At 37.7% G+C, this 19,919-nt stretch overlaps 1 pseudogene; it reads right to left on the reverse strand.

Moving 5' to 3' along the window:
* Positions 1–3,459: 3,459 nt before the first annotated feature.
* LOC128368079 (up-regulator of cell proliferation-like) lies at positions 3,460–10,177 on the reverse strand (annotated as a pseudogene).
* Positions 10,178–19,919: the final 9,742 nt, after the last annotated feature.

Below are 19,919 nucleotides of genomic sequence, written 5' to 3' on the forward strand. Positions count from 1 at the left end.
AGAAGTTGAACATGAAACAAAGAAGAAAGCACAGAAACTATTACTCACACTTTTAAATATTTAACATATTTTCTATTGTTTATTGTGTATTGAGATGCTATTTTACTAGATTTTACATTTATATTATTACATTACATTTATTATTATTTACATTATAGTTTTATTCTTTAACATTTCTTACAGATCATAACATGCTACAATGAAGAAGTAAATATATGTAAATATATAATAACAAAATAGTTTTCTGGTGTTTAACTTGACTTGTTCAACACATCATCATCTGTCAAAAATAGTGAAAAAAGTTACACATTAAAACATGAAAGGATGTCTCAGTATTTGTTGATGAATCAAAAAGTAATTTATATCAACATGAACACATTTGAACTGATGACAATTAATTTACTCTGCAAGAAAACATGAATAACTTCTTCATTGTAGCATGTTATGATCTGTAAGAAATGTTAAAGAATAAAACTATAATGGAAATAATAATAAATGTAATGTAATATATAAATGTAAAAAGTAGTAAAACAGCATCTCATTATACAATAAACAATAAAAAACATGGTAAATATTTAAAAGTGTGAGTAATAGTTTCTGTGCTTTCTTCTTTGTTTCATGTTCAACTTCTAAACAACAGAACCAAAAGTCAGTTGTATCAATATTTGTTATTCATTGACTGATAGTAACCATTAGAAAATTAACTGTGAACAATGAATGAACCATGCTGACATCTTCATCATCATCATCATCATTTTACACACTGGTTACTATTCACACAGCCATATATTAATATGAACAAAGAAAAATAAAATAAAAAACAACCAAATATTGTTAATTATGGCCAGAGTTTACATTTTTTTGACAGCCAATATGACCAGTAATATTTCAGAATTCGGGCCATACATACATATACATACATATTTTTAATACAGTACAGAGCCCAGTAGGATCACATGGTTTAAAAAAAAGACAAAAAAACTCAAACACACGGATTACCTGCATGACTACGGTGACCTCAATTGATTTAGCTTTGATGCAACAAATGTATTTTATTAAAAAGTTATTAAAAGAATGAACTCTAAACTAACTTTTATAGTATAGGCTACAATGATAAAATAAAATGAATAGCCTTGCTGTTGTTAATGAAGTCCCGTCAGTGTGTCCGGAGATTTTTATTTTATCAATCAAGTTATGTGTGCTCTGTGGCTGGCAGCCAGTGATCAGAAAGGCCAGCGCTACGTCTGTACAACCAGCTGCTGAGAGGGAGGATAAGGACTTGGATGAGATGAGGACATTTATATTTGTTTGATAAAGTTAAACGTAAAGTAGGCTTTGCTGTTGGCTTCCTGACTAAACTGGGAGAATGGGGTTGGTAGTCACACTTTTTACTTTCCTTTGAATTCCACATAAACTGTATACCGAATAGATTTCCTTTTAATTAGTAATGAAGGCCTGAAGTGTCAGGTAGGAATAGAGTGGTCTTCTTCTCCTTCAGCTGATTCTGTTCAAAAGATGTGGACCGTCAAATATGTCTTGTGCACTTATGACAACCAACCCCACAATGAGAATGGTTGTCCCTGTGTTATTTTAATGGAGAAAAAAAATGCAGACAATCTTAAAACAATATTTAAATTTTTTAGTTTCATTGAAATACAATAATGTACACATCTACTGCACCAACAGAAAATAAACAGGAAAAATAATTTCTATAAGTGCATTTTTTGTCCTTTTATATAAAATATTGTGCAGTTTCATCTCTGTGACTGTCCTGAGCTGGTGGAGTCTGACCTTTGTTTGTTTTCCTGACAAAGGTCCTGGTTATACTGCTATTTTAAAAGAAAGGACTAGATGTATCACACCATATATGTATGTATACCAACATGTTACAACCAACCCCAAAGAGAACATGACAAGCATCCTCAACTGGGTTTTTTTCTACCAGCAAAGGTAACAACTACATGTTTTGGCGTAGCTAAGAAAAAACCTACCAACCTATCGCTCTCTCTTCATACTTTTTAATACTAATGATTGTTTTATTATCAACTCATCATGTTAAAGTTGAAGTATGTAACTCTGACACCAAGTGTTTAGAAATGGTACTGTGGCCCACATTCAAAACACTGGAGAGAGCTGTTACTCCTCACCCCCTCCTGCCAGAGTTGACGTTCACGCGGGTTGCCATTTGTTGGACGTGATCCATACACAATGTGGTGTGAGGACGCGACCGACAGTCAGACATCCCAACTTTTGTTTCTCAAATTGTCACGACATATTTGAGTCATAACAAGGCTTTTTTGGTTTTGTAACATCAGACATTATCTGCAGTGTTCCTAGCTGCAGCTCAGTGGCAACTGGCAACCTGGATGCTGAAACGCTACTGACTTGGTGATTGGTAGCTAGGTGGTGGGTGGAGCATCAGGCCAAAACACAGAATGACAACACAAACATTACTTGAGGGCTGCAACTGAGCTTTTCAAATGTGAATATTCTGGCTGGACTACTACTGTCAGTGATATCAGTGTTTGAAATGAACATGATTCCTTAATGTCTGGTGACATTTAGGGCCATTTTATGATTACTTGGAATATATTTGTTACACACAGCTACTTTAAAGCCTAGAGGAGAAACACTGAAGAGTTGGATATTTATATTTTCACTAAATCACTAAAATGTCCTCTGACCTCATTGTCAAAAGGTTTACTCCAGAAATGATCTCTGAAATAGCATCTCACCCAAATTCTGAAACTTTTAGTACTTACACTTTTTAATAATGCCCTCTAGGGAAAGAGATCTGATGAATGTGACAACCAACCTCGTTCTCCCCTACTTTTAAAAAGACGAGAGATAGAAAGTCAGAGAGAGAGCAGTGGTCCAGTGGTATTAAATACAGACATTATTCTACATTAGATGTATGTCCGGTCCGAATTTCACATTTAATTCACATTGATTTGCGGCGCGATTTAGAATTGCCTCACTCAGTGACATGATAAGACACTCAATGAAAAAGAAACTTTTGCACAAGTTTGTTTGTTGTTGTCTTGGCAACATATCTGATAGACTATATCACATTAAATGATATTAGTATTTAATATGTTGTTAATAATATTAATATGATATATTAATAATTAATATGACTTTATACATGTATTTATTTGGTATATTTCCTACCAGACATTTTGGCAGTTGATATTTTAATCTGCCAGCCAATTACACATACTGGCTAATGTAAACTCTGCATTTTAGTTTGAACCACAAAGTCAGTTACATAGAAAAACAACATACATTACAAATAAAATATGAAAAACAAAATGTAAGGTAACGATAATGGTTCAGCCATTTTTTAACGGTATCAATCAATGTTGAATTGAACTAATTTAATTTGTCCATTATGATCTGCTGAACACTCTGAATTGTTAAGTCACTATGTCCTTTTGTTTGAAGACATTTTTTAATTGTTCACTTTATGTTGAAGGCATCTCTTAACCCCTTCAGTGCTTGTTCCTTTGTGATTCTCCTCCAGGCCTCTGGAACATCAGCTGGCTCAGCGTTGTATTGTTGAGCAAATTTGTCATTGTATCGTACCAGTACATACTTCCAGTAGTCAGATGCCTCAGTGCTGGGGTCTGGAGGAATGTTCCAGTCTGGATAGTAAGTGTGATACTCTTTGTAAGAATGCAACTTTCCTTTAGTGTCTGTGTTACCGAATATACTTTCACTGTGAATATCAGTTGTACACAGTGTTTCCACCAGCTTCTTTGTGCCTTTATACCTGACTCTACCAAGACCTTGTGGTCGATGCACAGCTGCATGATGCTTATCGTGCTCTTTTCCTCCAGCCTCACAGGGAACTTTACAAAATGGACATTGCTGTCCACAACCAAACACTCGCTTGAAAAGCTCATCCTGTGGTTTGATTGGAAGTTTGATCAGAGTCTCAGTGATGTCTTCAGACTTTGAGAATTCCTCCTGAAGCTGTTCTCTCAACTTTTTTATTGACATTTTGAGGCTGTTGATAAATGGATGACATGTGCTTTGGATTTGAAACAGGGTGGTTTTTTCATCCTCCTCTGAGATTGAGATGTCTTTAATCAAATATTTCCGTATGTTGCTGATGAGCTCTGTGATACTTTCATTGTTGTCTGGCAGTTGAACACCATCTGGTCCTTTTGTGGCCTGCTCTAATGCTGCTGTGATTTTATCAACTATGACTTGAAGGTTCTTCTTCTTCAGTTTGCACAAAGTTTTGTCCTTTGACATTTCTTTCTGAATTTGCTGAAATATCCAATCCTTAACATATATTTCATACATATCAATGTATATGGCAAACCCGTTAAAGTCATTCTTTTTCAGCAACTCTTTCTGAATGTTGTACTGGAAAAAGGAGCGGGAGCTGTACTCAGCTGAATGAGAACCTGTCAAAATTTCATCCACAATGTCTATTCCCAAAGATCTATTGATGAACTCTTCCACAGCAGGTTTGATACAAAACTGGACAAAATCATTTGCTTTACGTTGACAATGATCCCTCTGTTTGTATAAATCAAGAAAATCTGTCAAGTACTGAGATTTCTTGTTTTCCAGAAGAATTTTAGGATCTTTATCTGACAAGAATTTGTTATGCATTTTGAGGAATTCCCTTGAGGCAATGCCACAAATGTGAAGTTTCAGGTCAATCTCAAACTTTGCATTTGTTTTGTGATGCTTGTAGCTTTGTTTAAGGGATTCATCTATTTTTTCAAGAAGATCCATTGTAAAAGAGTCATGGTAATCTGTGTTTGTCTGTGCTTTATCAAGCACAAACTGCGTGCAAGACTCAATGACACTGTCAGCAAAGTTTTGCAGATCTCCTAGTCCCCAAAGCCAAGATTTAACTTTCTTGAACAAAGAGTCCATATGACCATGTCTGGTTTTAAATGGATCCATTCCCATCTCCTTTAGGTCTTTAATGTTTTGAAATTCTTCATTAACATTTTGGTTGGAGAAATTTTTTCTCAACTGGTTTAGAATGCTTGCGGCAATATCTCTCTTTTCCAGGCCAGGCACATCTTTAGTGGCTTCAATCCACATCTTTTCAAACCTCTGTAACAGCTGTTCATCAGGCAGTTTGTCTTTGTCTTTACAGTCACTCAGGAGCTTCATGACCTCGTCTTCAATCCTGCCTCTGTATTTCCTTTGAATGTCTTGAACCTTTTTTGAACTTTTCTTTATTTCAAGAACATAATCCAATCTATTGTTTGCTGAATGTTTGATTTCATCAGCAAGACTACTGATGTTTTTGAGAAAGTCAGTTTTGAATTTTTCTATCAGATTGACATTCTGGTCTTTCCCTTTGTAGTAGTTTGTTTCTCCTTCATTTTTGTTTCTTCAGATGCTATTTTCTCTGATGCCTCTGTTTTTTTTGGTTCAACCAATGTGCTCCAATCTTGAATATTGGATTCAAAGTCAAAATTTAAGATTTCCAACTCTGCTTTTTTTTGCCAGGAGAGGATTTCCTTTCTGAACACCCATTCCCATCGACTGAACTCTTTGCAAAGGTTGTCGTAGGCCTGTGCCACAAGAGTGTTTCTGAAACTAAAGATGAAGTTCTCATATTTCACAGCTTTCCAGAGACTTCTCATCCATTCTAGAAACTCTGGGATCTTTGAGACTTCATTGCTTTGTTTTGTTTTCACTGTCTCCAAAAGATTTTTCTTTAACTCTGCTACAGCTTCACTGTAACCTGTGTTCACTGGTGCCATCGGAGGAGTTCCATGCCAGAGTCCTGGGATGTTCCAGTTGTTTTTGTCAATGTCATAGTCCAGCACATCTGTGAATGCTTTAATAGAAGGCTTCTTTTCCATTTCAGCAGCAATTTGTGTAATTTGATTGAGCTGGTCCAAGAGATGCTTTCTGTCTGTTATGTTCTTTGCATGAGCTGAAACTCCAGAAACATTTTGATGCACAAAATGACAAATTGGCCTTTTCCCTATTACCTTCATTCTCAGGAAGGCATGAACTGCAATTTGCAGGATGTCTTTAATTTCTGTTGAGTTTTCCATTGCGATGCTGATAATGGTGACATCACTTAAACCAATCACAAAAGTTGCCAGCTGATTGTCATGCACATAACTTTCCTCTAGTTCTGCCAGATCAGGAGACTTTAGACCCTCTGTGTCAATGAGAACTATACAATCATAGTTCAGCTCATGTTTCATATCCTCTCCAACTTTGAGGAAGAGCATATAAGCTCCTCTTGTGCATCTGCCGCTGCTGACAGGAAACTGCACACCAAACATGGTGTTGAGGAGTGTTGACTTCCCTGTACCTTGAACACCCAGCACAGTCAATACTAACAGTCTGCTCTGTTCTCCAACCTTCTTGTGAAGCTCCATCAGCACATCTGTCACCCATCTCTCTGGGATGTTGGAGGCATCTCCATCCAAGAGCTCTAAAGGATATCCATCCAACAGCATTTCAGCAGCCAAACCAGGGAGATGAGATATTTCATCAGCAGTGTTTCTTGAGCCATCAATTGAGAACTCATAGATGAGTCCCATCTCTCTCATGTAATGCTCTACTCCTAAAGAGCTTTCCAGCAAATCTTTATCTAACTGTGCAATGAGTTTGATGTCTTTGATGTCTTTTTTCTTACATTGTTCTTTGAACTTGTTGCGCAGCTCAGACAGTTTGCTCCGTGAATGTGTATCAAGTTTGAGTTTCATCCACTTAAGAAAAAAATCTCTTTTCTCTTTGTCACTTGTGGATACAGTTTTAATAAAACTCTACATTCCTTTAGACAGTTTTTGTTTGCTTTGCTCCTTCCTAATTTCATCTTTTTCTTGCTGTAGCTGGCATTTATGCTGTTCAAAGCCAGAGTAACCAGATTTCAATCTACACTCATCCTTCTGTAACTGTGATAATCTTTTCCAGTTTTCTCCCTGCAAAGGAAGTTGTTGTTTCTTGTAGTCGGGTATACTCTGCCCCTTAATGTCAACCATGATCTCCTCAGCTGCTTTATTTTGTTCATCACTTGTGGTTTCATCCACAGATAGACCAAGCTCAGCAGCTTTTTCAACCATATTGACAATGTTGAATGTGGCTGATACATGTGGCAGTGAGGTCTTGATTGCACCACAAAGTTTCTTTGAAAACTCTGCTACATTTACCTTTGGGTATTTGGTCTTCACACTGCTGTTTGGTACCTCTAATTCTTCCATTGTTGTCTTAACAGACATCATGTCCTCCCTAGAGCTGTCCTCCTTGCGATTAAAAACCAAGAAAAGTTTGGATTTCACATCTTGAAGAGAAGTCAGAATCTTGAGCTCATTTTCTTCAACTTTGTCCAGGACCACAAAGGTAGCAGTTGACTCTTGAAAAAGGAAATTGAATTGTGCCAGTGACTCACAAATGTCTCCTCTCAAATTGGCAAAGGCAACTGGTCCTGGAAATATGTCGATATTTTCTTTGCCACAGGGAAGATACCAGCTAACCTCCACCAAACCATTTGCTATTTTTTTTGTGATCGTTCCTCCTTCCATATCTCTGTGTATGAAGATGTTGTGATTCTGTTGGCCACGACTGAGAACATGATTCAAAACCTGTGACTTGGAGAGATTACAGTTTTTCAGCCTGACAAAGGTAAAGAATGGTATATTTGCTTGGACAATGCTGTTTTCAACAAATCCTCTTGATTCAGATAAATCCTGTGGACACCACTCTTTGACGATGTCTCTCAGAGCCCACAGCATCAGAGTAGACTGACTGTTATTGCCATGAGGTAACAGCAGTGGGACAGGAAACTGACACATTGACATCTTGAGGGCCATTTCCTGTTGCAAGAAGCTGTCAGCACAAAGAAAGAGTGCAACTATGAGGTCAAGAGGGTTAACCTTGTTGTCATCAGAGTCATCTGCAGTGGGCTGGTCACAGTCAAACTGATTACTGTTTTTATCATCATCATCATCATTGTTTGATACTTGTGTAAAGTTTCTGCATGCTGAATTTATTTGAAAGAGTTTCCTGAGAAAGCCCCATGGTATTTTCTCCAATGATTCAACAGTTTCATCATAAATAGTGCTTTTGCTGATTTCCAAAAGAGAGCAAAGAGTGAGCTTGTTGGGATAAAATTTCTCCAGTCCAAGTTTGGAGATAATGAGAAAAATGACTAGGAAAAAGAGAAAAAAACATCACTTGTAAAAATTAACTGAAAAATGAATGATCCTCTAGAACCTAGATTTTTTTTAACCAACTGTATGTATCCATAACATCTGGCATTAATAACAGTCTTGTTACACTTATTCACTGCATTGATAAGATAAATTGAAAAGTAGTTAAAGTTATACATACTCTCAATTGGAATGGAAATCTTAAAGCCTTAGAAGATAAAGGTGAACTATTTGCATGGATATATTTATTTATCTACTTGATTTTTTATGTTTTATATTTTATTTTTTAGATATAACTAGAGGTGAGGTAGAAAATGATTTTTAATGTGTTTTCAGTGTCGTATTGGCATTTATGAAACACTTGATTTGATACAGATTAGGCCAAAAGTTGTGGATTTGGAAAAATGTCTTGTTTTCTGAATCATTGGTGTCATTTGTTATGTTATGCAACTGGGATTTGTTCAATGTTGCTACATAGGTTTTATTTTAATTTGTACAGTAAATCAATTACATTGGCCTGTCCCAATTTAATGTAAAATGATTGTTCTTAAGAAATCACATTTAGTCAAATGTCACTGTTCTTCCTTTTCCTTTCTTTTTACTTGCAGGATAACAGCATGGTAGGATATTAAGTTTAACAAACTCTGTCTTGTCTGAAGATTACTACAAACTTGAATGTAATGGAAAAACAGATATGTGAATGTGTGATAGGTGTTTACATCACAGAAGATGATCAAAAGGCTGTAAAATTTGAGACTTACAGGTAAATCAAAACATTTGCTATGTAGAGGTGACTAGGAGAGCTGCAGGTGCACTTGAATTAACTGTAATGTGATTTGAGTACAACCCTACTCAACAGTGTACTGAGTCACCTAACATACATCTTGATACATCATCACATTAATACATCTTAATACATACCATGCAATCAATTAGTCATTGAAAATACTGCATATATTTAAATTAATTACTGCATGTTCTTTTACTTGCCGGATAACAGCATGGTAGGATATCAACTTTTGCAAACTCTGTCTTGTCTCAAGATGACCAAGCTCCAACTTCCATAAATGACCTGTGGTTAGAACCACATCTATATCCATAAATGTAGGTAGTGTAAGGGTGAGTGTACCTGTAGACTCTGGCCCATCTGTGTCCATTGTAGTCGAGGTTAGTCCTTTCTCTTCATTCCCCTGCTGTTCAAATCCTAGAGACATAATTAAATACAATCTCTTTTATTTGACAGAACCAGTTTCATCTTATTAATACATACAAAGCAATGTATTAATCAGTCACAATACTGGATATATTTAATTTCATTACTAAATGTATACAGTTATAATGAACTTCAAATTACATTTTCTTGAAAATATTCCTTTTACATTTTAGTACAAAATTCAACAGAAAATAATAAATTGGTTCCATTATACTGATGTTCACTGACTTTTAGTCTCACCACATTTTGCCAAGTGTTAAATATAATCTCTTTTGACTGACAGAACCAGTTTCTTCTTAATAATACATACAAAGCAATCCAATAGTAATTGAAAATACTGCATATTTCAATTCATTAATAACTTTATAAAATCATGATCATCTTCGAAATATGTTTTCTAAAAATATTCCTGTTACATTTCAATGCATACTTCATTAAAAAAAACATGGTTCCTTTATACCGATGTTCACATCAGGCTGCAGGAGACTCTGGAACAGTCTCATGGATCTGTTGTATTTATACTTGATATTAAAATGGAAAACATTGCATCCACCTGAACTACAGCTTACAGTTTACCTTTTTTGACCTATGAGGAGGAGTGCAGTGAAGAGATACTTCAAAAAACAATAATTGTAATGTTATTTGTATTTTTGATAGTTATGTTGAGAATCTGTAGGATCCTTAACCCCAGAATATCCGTGGACATATCCTCCATGATTAATCACTACCCTTCTCAATAATTAAAATTCAAATCTAAACCCATAAATGCAGGTAGTGTGAGTGAGAGTGTACCTGTAGACTGTCCATCTGTGTCCATTGTTGTCAAGGTCAGTTCTTTCTCTTCATTCCTCTGCTCTTTAAAACCACAATTATATATCATCACTTAATATGATAAAACCAGTTGCATCTTAAAAATAGGGTTAGGGTTAGGGTTAGGGTTACAAAACAATCCATTGGTCATTATGTCATCATTGACTGGATACAGTTATGATCAACTTAAAATAATGATTAGAAAAAAAGATTTTCAAGCTCGATACAAACCGGTAAATTTGTCATACTGAGCTCCACTGACACTTACCTGACATCAGGCTGCAGGAGACTCTGGAACAGTCTCATGCATCTGTTGTATTAATAGTTCAGTATTAAGTATTTCATACACTTGAACTACAGTTTTTTTTTTTTAGTTTTTTTTCCCACCCTTTTTATGGGGCTCTAAGGAGGAGTGCAGTAAAGAGATACTGCAAAACAATGTTAATCAGCCAAGTAATCATTTACAGTAACAATCTGGGAAATAATAAAAACATGTATTTATAATTTCTAATTTATTAATTAATGTCAACCCTGCTCTCAGTTCTTTACACGTTTTGATGGATAAATGAAGAAAACAAATTGGTGTGGACCATTAATCCACACCAATTTGTCTTCTATCTCACTTATTAAAGTGTGTTGACTAGTTGCCCAATTGGAAGTAGATTCTGGTGATGTTAGCCACAACAGCTAATCCAGGGGCATTGTACGAAAGTGTGAGTAGGTCACTATAAGTATCCTTCAGTGCCCTCTGGAGGCCGCCAGTGGTACTATCTTTTTATTGTTTTTTGTTCCATTTTACTCAGGCATAGTTCGGTCACCTATAGAGGGGCCTAAGCTCACATGTTCCCCATAGGAGTCAATTTGATTCTCCAATCCACAGAGTAACAGCCTGTATGCATTCATGAAGAATGTAAATTGAATTTCTTTGTCCTTTGAGGGATAATTTGTATATTTCATATTTCATTAGCATGTTAGCTTAGCATTACGAGCTAAGTTAGATTACCATCAAAGATGTCCATTAGCCTTTGGTGATGGGTTGGCTGTGTGTTGCATACACATGCCTGCATGCTGCTAAGTGCCCTATAGTTCTGTTATTTATGTAATATTTCAGTAATATGCCTGTAATATTGCTGTAGTATTCCTGTCATATTTCTATGGTATTTAGAGTAGTTCAACTTAAATAGTGGTTTATTTAATTTCTTTCACTATAGCTTACAACAGGTTATGTATTAGTTATGGTTACAAGGTACTGATATTCCATTATGTTATTCTATTTCTATAGAATATCTGTCTCTATAACCATACAGTGTACATACTTTGTATCTACCTTGAACCTGAATAAAGTCATATAAACGTATACGTGCCTACCGTGTCCTTATCGACACCCTACGGGAGATAGACAAACTCCTATCCTGATCCAGCCATCTACCTCATCGTTCACACAGTCCTTCACAGGCATCATTTATATCTTTAGTTTCTGTCAGTCTGAGATAAACTCTTTCAAAAGCTTTAGGTAGCCTGCTTTGTTATTTTATAATAGTCATTGTAAGATTTTTTGTCTAATTGCAGAAATTAATCATAACAAATTTAAAACTCTACTTCAAAAAAACTGCTGTGACCTGTCCTGTCATTCAAACCTGTAATGAAAGGCAAGAGTACCAGCTCTCTGTAAATAGCAGTTGTAATAATGTTGATGATAAAATTATTTTGAGGCTGCACTGCATATGTTGCCTGCTGACATTTATCACTTGTATCAGCCTGCTTACACTCACCTTTGCAACAAGACTGTGGTGTTGGTTGAGTATCCTTTTCTTTTTCACTGCACTCAAAAAATGTGTCTTCCTCACTGACATCCTTGACAAATAAGAATAATATGCATGTTCAGGTGTGTTAAATCAAATCATCCACTTGTTAGCTGAAAGGAGAATTTTAATATATCTTGTGAAAATGTAAAAGCAATTTACCTCCATTGTGGGTACACTCAGTCATCCCGTGCTTGGTCTGGATTATACAAGCTGCTTCTCACTGAAAGTAGTAACCGACAAGTCTGTAAGGCCTTATTTCCAAAGTACTATAAATATCCCCCAACGATTAAAATACCATGTAGCATGCTGGGCTAAGGATCAAAACCAGAAAATCTTAGCACAAACCCCACCCAGAACCACTGTATTCATAGTTATTTTTGGACCGTTTGTCCCTGTAATGGTGTCCTATAGGCTGCACTATATAAGAGAAAGAAACACTGTGAAGTGCCCTTTCAGTTTCAGTGAAGAATGTGAGACATTGTGCCTTTATAAGATGCTGTTATGATGGAGTAAACTGGCCATTATAGTGGAAATTAATATATGCTGTATGTCAGCTGATGATTAGGAAAATAAAGCACCCTAAGCTGACATTATCCCATTCAACAGATTTTGGTACACTACTACTTGCTAGTTTACTCAACCATGCCCCCCTCTGATCCCTCTTTTGTCTTTTGGTCAGTGAGGTCTAACCTGCTAGTGACAACTGCATCAGTCATCTGATCATTCTCAACTCTGAAGGTGATCAAGATCCAGTTTATAAACAGATATGGAGAAGGAAGACTCAATTCTTCTGTTGTTCACTGAGAGGAATGTCTCAACTGACCATGATGAGGTCATGAACATTCATCATCAACACATTTATCCTAGTCAGCCTTAATATATTATTATATAATATATATGTCTGCTGCCACCTCAGTACAATAGAGGTGAATGGGCATTTATGTATGATGTGAACAGCAAAGACAATTTTCATTTAAGATGACACTAATACACACAAAATGTATGAATAAAATAAAAACAAAATATTGAGGACACAGTGGCTAATACCAAGGATGAAATTGTGAGAATAAATGGGTCAATGACATGTCACAGCTTTTTTGTGTCCATGTGGTTTAGTCAAATGTTCTGCTTTTATAAAGCTTATGGTTGTATCACTTCCATTGAAGCATTCAGATGGCACTCAGGTGGACAGTTTAAAAAAAGTAAAAAAAAAATAATAATAATACAATTTCCATTTTCCAACCACCTGAACTCTTTATAATATAATAACGTCATCTCTGAACCAGAATCTCTGAACTCATGATGGAGAACTGGAACGAGTTCCTCTCTCTCTCTCTCTCTCTCTCTGCCCCACACATCTTTTAAAGATGTGTTATCCAAAATTCTTATTGTCAGATTATTTTTTTATCAACTGTATTCAGACAAGTTATGACTTGACTTGAGTTGTTGTTATCAGGTGTTTTTTTTCTTTTCTCTATGATACAACACATGAGTTAAATTTTAAAATGAAATTACCATGATTGTTTTTTGCAGCACAGAATATTAAGTTGTAAAATTGATTTCAGTTTGTTGGCTGAATTTAATATATAATATCTTAATAATTTGTTGTTGTCAGATATTCATTTTTCTAAACTGAAATAACATGAAAAAACTAAGTTCACTGAGCCCAAACAATGTCGTTTGACTGTAGAAGGAACATGGTCAGACATTGTGCCAGATTTTTTTATGAAAAATACTGGTTATATCCATTGATGCAACCCAGTGTCCAACAGGTGTAAGCAGTGTTTTTCATAATGTCTGATTATATACAGGTAAATAATTGTGAACTAAAAAGTGGAATGAATGTAATCCACTTTTTGCAACACAACAAGATGGTTTTTAACAAATTTTTTCATAATTTGTCACAAAATTATTTTGCCAAAAATGTTGATTATGTCCTGCTCCATATTGACAAAACACATTAAAATCTAATTGAAGAAACACTGCCTTTTTCTCTTTTCATTTGATGTTTTAAAATGATGTCATTTTTTAAATAAGTACACTTAAATACACTGTAGGTGGATAAAATATTTCATATTTATCATTTTTTTGTGGTTACACCCACGGGTGTCGAAGTGGGGGGAGGGGGGCTAGGCTTTTGTAAAATTTTTAGTAAAGTTTTTTTGCATTTATTTAAAGAAGTCAGTTATAAGAAACAACGTCATAAATATTAAAATCAAATAAAATTTGCTGTGAAAGTTCAATAATAAGGTTGCTTTAATCAAATTTAGACTGTCTGAAGCCCAATTTCCACTGGGTCCGGCAGCGGCGCGTTACAGCTACGCCACGGTCACCGGAGCTGATAGGTAACACTATAATTAATGAGAGTGTCTCCACCGGGAACGTTTCAGCAGCATGTCAGCAACGTCTCAGCAGCGGCTCCCGCGCCGCAGCGCTATCGATAGGTAGCATTTCTATTTTTGACGGAGCCGTTTCCAACTCGCGACAAGCTCAACAGAGCAGATTGCACCAGACAGGAAGTCAGACACTGAATCGGCATAATAAAACTTCAGTTTTTCAAAATAAAACAACCCGCGCAGCCTCCCGATCGTATTTCAGCAACAGACATGAATAAAACAGTCAGATAAAGACTCCATCTAGCTACGTAGCTACTGACACATGAAATAAGCACAAAAATCAAAGAAAATTACCAAATCAACCAAAATTGAGCAAGTTAACAAAACCGGGCCATTTAGTTGTGCTGCTACTACAGTAATTACGGTAGACTAGCTACTACAGTAATTACTGTAGACTAAAGGCACTCGTTCGGATTTGATTGGGCTGCCATAATTACTGTATTAACAGTGCAACTTCATTTTAAAAGGCAGCTTTCTCTACCAAAGCATGCTCCGGTACGCTGCTGTAACGCTCCCGGTGTGAGTTGACGCCGGGCAGAGGACGGAGCTAAACCGTAGCACAGCCGTTCCGCGCCGCTGACGGACCCAGTGGAAATCCCCAGTTAGACTACCTGTACCTCCCTTGCAAAAATGCAAAATGGTTCATTCCGCCAGGTAAGACGGTAAGGGTTGCTAAGTGACACATTCCTACACAGTGCTCTAGGCTCTGAGCTACACAGCAACATGTCTCTCGCAAAGAGTAAATCTGGTTGCCAGAAGATAAAGGAGAGAAGGGAGAGGGACAGAAGTCAAAGAGTAGGCAACCAGATGCTTACAAAGTTTTTTTTCAAGGAAAGGTTAGTTTAGCCCAAATGCTAAAGCACATTATGATGAAATACCATGGTTTTAATCAAACCTCCCAAGTTTCATGAAAAGTTTGGCATGAGTCAGGTGTGGCGGGAGGTCTAGTTTTAATACACTACTTTGAATGGAGACAACCCAATTTACACATCCAAGCTCACCACAACCACATCTTACCTTTTCACTCAAGTGTCCCTTTCAGAAACAGTGGCAGAAAGTGGATCAGATACTCCATTATCCTCTACTGTAGACTTGAATGGAGGTCATAATGACTATTGAGTCATGTTTTGTTTTTGGATGTAGAATTTTGTTGTTGTTTATTGTTTATTATGGATGCAGAGTATCACATCACAGCAATGTTAAGCCATGTGTGACATTATGGAAACCTGTTTACATTTCTTTTGAAAGTAAAATCTGACTGACTGCTGAGTCTTGTGTGGTTGTATATTATTGTACAGTAGCCTTAGCAATTTTTTGAAGTTACCTATGGGAAGTAAATTATGACAGTTGTGTTATAGTCTACTTTGGGGGTAATTAATAGGCCTGCCATGCGATCTCCAGTAATGTGAGCTCAAACTTAAAACAAAACAATTCACAAACCTCAATAAAAAAAACATACAAGTAGACTATAGTGTATGTGTTTGGGGGGCGGGTTTAAGGGTGGAATTCACACCTGAGAACCAGAAACCAAGGATTGTGGGGAGTTGAGTTTCATAGACCCAGCATTAAGAAGTATAGAAACTAAACCGGATTTATCCCAGAATTACACTCCTTCTGTAATGTTCACAGAATCCTTGATATTATGTATGCTGATTATCGCAAGGAGGACAGGGCTGCCATACTGCCTTCAGACACCACCAAGGCATTCTATTTAATTGCGACACTTAGGACATTTGGATTTGGTGACACTTTAATAAATAGGGCCAAAATACTATATTCTAATCCAAATCCTTCATTCTCAAAATAGGGAAAGATCCAGCCCATTCTCCCTGCAATGTGGCGTCCACAAGGGGGATCATTGACCCCTGGCAATCAGCATTAGGAGGCATCCACACATTAAAGGTATTAAGTTGGGTAATATTGAGACCTGTGTTACCTTGTATGTGGACAAACTCCTCCTCTGTCTAGCTGACCCAGTGGTCTCTATTCCCATCCTATTAGAATACATATTAATTCTGTCCTGTCAGTTTTGTCATCGTCCTGTCCCACTGTCTGTCTGTCTTTGTCTGTCTGTCTATCTATCTGTCTGTCTCTCCGTCTCACTTGTCCATCTGTTACCTAGTTGCGTTTCATGTGTTTAATGTATCACTTCACGTGGTGCTATGACTCCAGGGTCACATGAATGGTTGCGGTAGGACAAATTGTATTTGCATTTGTAAAATGTATTGCTTCATTAAAAATAAAGTTGTCCTCCGAAGAAGGGGGGTGGTGGTGGGAAAAAAAAAGAATACATATTAATTTATACCTTTAGTGGATCAACTTACCCTACCCAAGTTTATATACCTTTTCAAAACTGCCCATATATTTAAACACATCTTTTTTTTAAGAAGCTTGATTCAATTGTATTACCTTTTGTATGGGACTACAAATCACATAGGATATCGAAAGCTCACCAAGGAAAAAAGAGTGGTCTCGGTCTCAAGAAAAGTCTCCTACCATCACAAAAACTGCCGCCACCTTGCCTGAGGGTGCCACCTAGCAGCGGCAGGACTGCTTTGATATAACCGACTACCCCTACCAGAAGCCCTGGATGACCCGGGACGTCCAGCAGCTGTTGAAGGAGAGGAACACCTTCAAGTCCGTAGACAAAGTCCTAGCTAACCTGAAGAGAGGCATCCGTGAGGCCAAAGCAGACTACAGGAGGAGGATTGAGGACCACCTGGACAGTCACGACAGCAGGCAGTTGTGGCATGGAGTCCAGCACCTCACCAACTACAGGGCCAACCTTGGAGCTGCTTATGGTGACATCACTTTGGCAGAGGAGTTGGACTTCTTTCCTTCTTGGACTCCTTGGAGGGGGTGCTGGAAAGTACTCCCTCTGGGGATTCCCTCGTTCTGCTAGGGGACTTCAACGCCCATGTTGGCAGCGACAATGAGACCTGGAGGTTTGTGATTGGGAGGAACGGCCCCCCCGATCTGAACCCGAGTGATGTTTGGTTATTAGACTTCTGTGCTTGTCACAGATTGTCCATAACAAACACCATGTTCAAGCATAAGGGTGTCCATATGTGCACTTGGCACCTAGGCTGCAGTTCGATGATTGATTTTGTAGTTGTGTCATCGGACTTGCTGACCTCGACTCAGGACGTTGTGGATCGGTGGAAGGAATACTTCGAAGACCTCCTCAATCCCACCTTCCGGTAAGGAAGCAGGGCCTGGGGACTCGGGTGTGGGCTCCCCTATCTCTGGGGCGGAGGTCACCAAGGTGGTCAAAAAGTTCCTCGGTGGCAGGGCCCCGGGGGTGGATGAGATCCGCCCCGAGTTCCTCAAGGCCCTGGATGTTGTGGGGCTGTCATGGTTGACACAACTCTGCAGCATCGCGTGGACATCGGGGGCAGTACCTCTGGATTGGCAGACTGGGGTGGTGGTCCCTCTTTTTAAGAAGGGGGACCGGAGGGTGTGTTCCAACTATAGGGGGGATCACACTTCTCAGCCTCCCTGGTAAGGTTTATTCGGGGGTGCTGGAGAGGAGGGTCCGTGGGATAGTCAAATCTCGGATTCAGGAGGAGCAGTGTGGTTTTCGTCCAGGTTGTGGAACTGTGGACCAGTTCTACACCCTCTGCAGGATCCTTGAGGGTGCATGGAAGTTTGCCCAACCAGTCCACATGTGTTTTGTGGACTTGGAGAAGGCATTCGACCGTGTCCCTCGGGGAGTCCTGTGGGGGGTTCTCCGGGAGTATGGGGTATCGCACCCCCTGATATGGGCCGTCCATTCCCTGTATGACCGATGCCAGAGCTTGTTCTGCATCGCCGGCGATACATCGGACTTGTTTCCAGTGATGGTTGGACTCCGCCAGGGCTGCCCTTTGTCACTGATCCTGTTCATAATTTTTATGGACAGGTGTGTTTATGTAGGTATACTTGGGCTGTTTTTATGTATAGTATTTATTGATTATCTTTTCTTTTTAGTAACTATTATATATTTTTACTAAATTTCATTTTTATCTTTTTTGTGAATGATGCACTGACTGGTGAGAACTTTAAATTTAGTTATACTTGTGACAATGATAATAAAATGATCTATCTCTTTACCAATTTTTAAACACCTAACTCCAGGGCTCCTACCTAATGGACAGTCTCCCAAATTCACTTTTTTTCTCATATTTTTGCTACCTCCAAGTTAGGCACTATATCAAAGAGGATTGCCCATATTTCAGCCCTTCTCTCCCCTTTATTGTCTACATTAGCAAAGGAATATTGGCTTCTTATATTTGAAATGACAAAAACAAGTGTCAATGTCAGTAACGCTTAAGGCAAAATATCATTATGTGCCTATGACTTAATCATGTTCCTTATTGAACCAGAAAAATATGAAACACAAATGCTGAGTTTTTTAACAGTATTGAATAAGTTCTGGATGGACAAATTAACACAGAGAAGAAAAAAAATAAATGTTGCCTGGTTATTTGTGGTCATTTAAAGAAATAATAGAGTAAAGTGTATATGGGATGGCAAAAACCCCAGAAAGCGCTATTTTACACTCACAAAACCAGAATCTATGGTTGCTAATCTATGATCTGCCTGCTACACAACATAAGAGCCACATAATCTAAATTCCTACTAATGTCTTCTTAATTTACAAACATCAACACAAATCTTGTTTTGTACCTTGTTGAACAAGTCACCAGTCAAATATTCAGCATGGAAAAATGCACTGCTAATATCAGTTTATTGCATTAGATCAACATTAAGTTAATTATTTTGTGTGTTGCATAGAATTGCATAGAATTGTTTATATTAGTATCAGAAATAATATTTGTATCAAGAACTACAATGTTGATTCAAGCTGCATCACACAGCCCTAGTATGCAGTGTGACTGGCTTTGGCTTTTGGCTTTGCCATGGCACTTACATTTGTGTCTTGCCCTGGGCTGCTGTGTATATGTTTTGTCATTCTTCAGGTACAGGTACGTGGAGACTTTAGTCGTGCAAATTGGTGCACACGGCACCTGTTCATCCAGAATGTATTTCGGGATCTTTTATCCCCATTCTCTTCTGCGTCTCCTTATCACTGACTCTACCCTTCCCCTTGCACCACGCCTTTTCTTAGCTTTTGTTGCATTTCTTTTTGGCGTATTACACATTCACACATCAACTCATCAACACCACTGATCTACTGTCTTTCAAGCCAGGTCACAGCAAACTGAATGTAATCTTTTTGTCTTTAAGGGGTTAAACAATACCTCCTTCATTTCCTCCATGGCAATACAATGCAGGATAATTACATTTTGTATATGGTGCTCACAGTTTCATCACCAATTCTCCAGAAATGGTTTCCTCAAAACTCTGTCACTGATGAAATAGTCACTAAGCAAACTGTTAACTTTGTGGTCTGTGTATATGTGGTGGTGAGGGAGAGAGCATTGGAGCAGCAGCCTACAGACAAAGGGACAAACTCACAGCCTTAAATGTAAGTAATGAGTGGGAGCGTACCTGTAGACTCCCTTCTATCTGGGTCCATTGCTGTTCTCTCAGTCCTTGTTTCTTT

Source organism: Scomber japonicus, chromosome 1, assembly GCF_027409825.1.
Source record: "Scomber japonicus isolate fScoJap1 chromosome 1, fScoJap1.pri, whole genome shotgun sequence".
NCBI classification, from domain to species: Eukaryota; Metazoa; Chordata; class Actinopteri; order Scombriformes; family Scombridae; genus Scomber; species Scomber japonicus.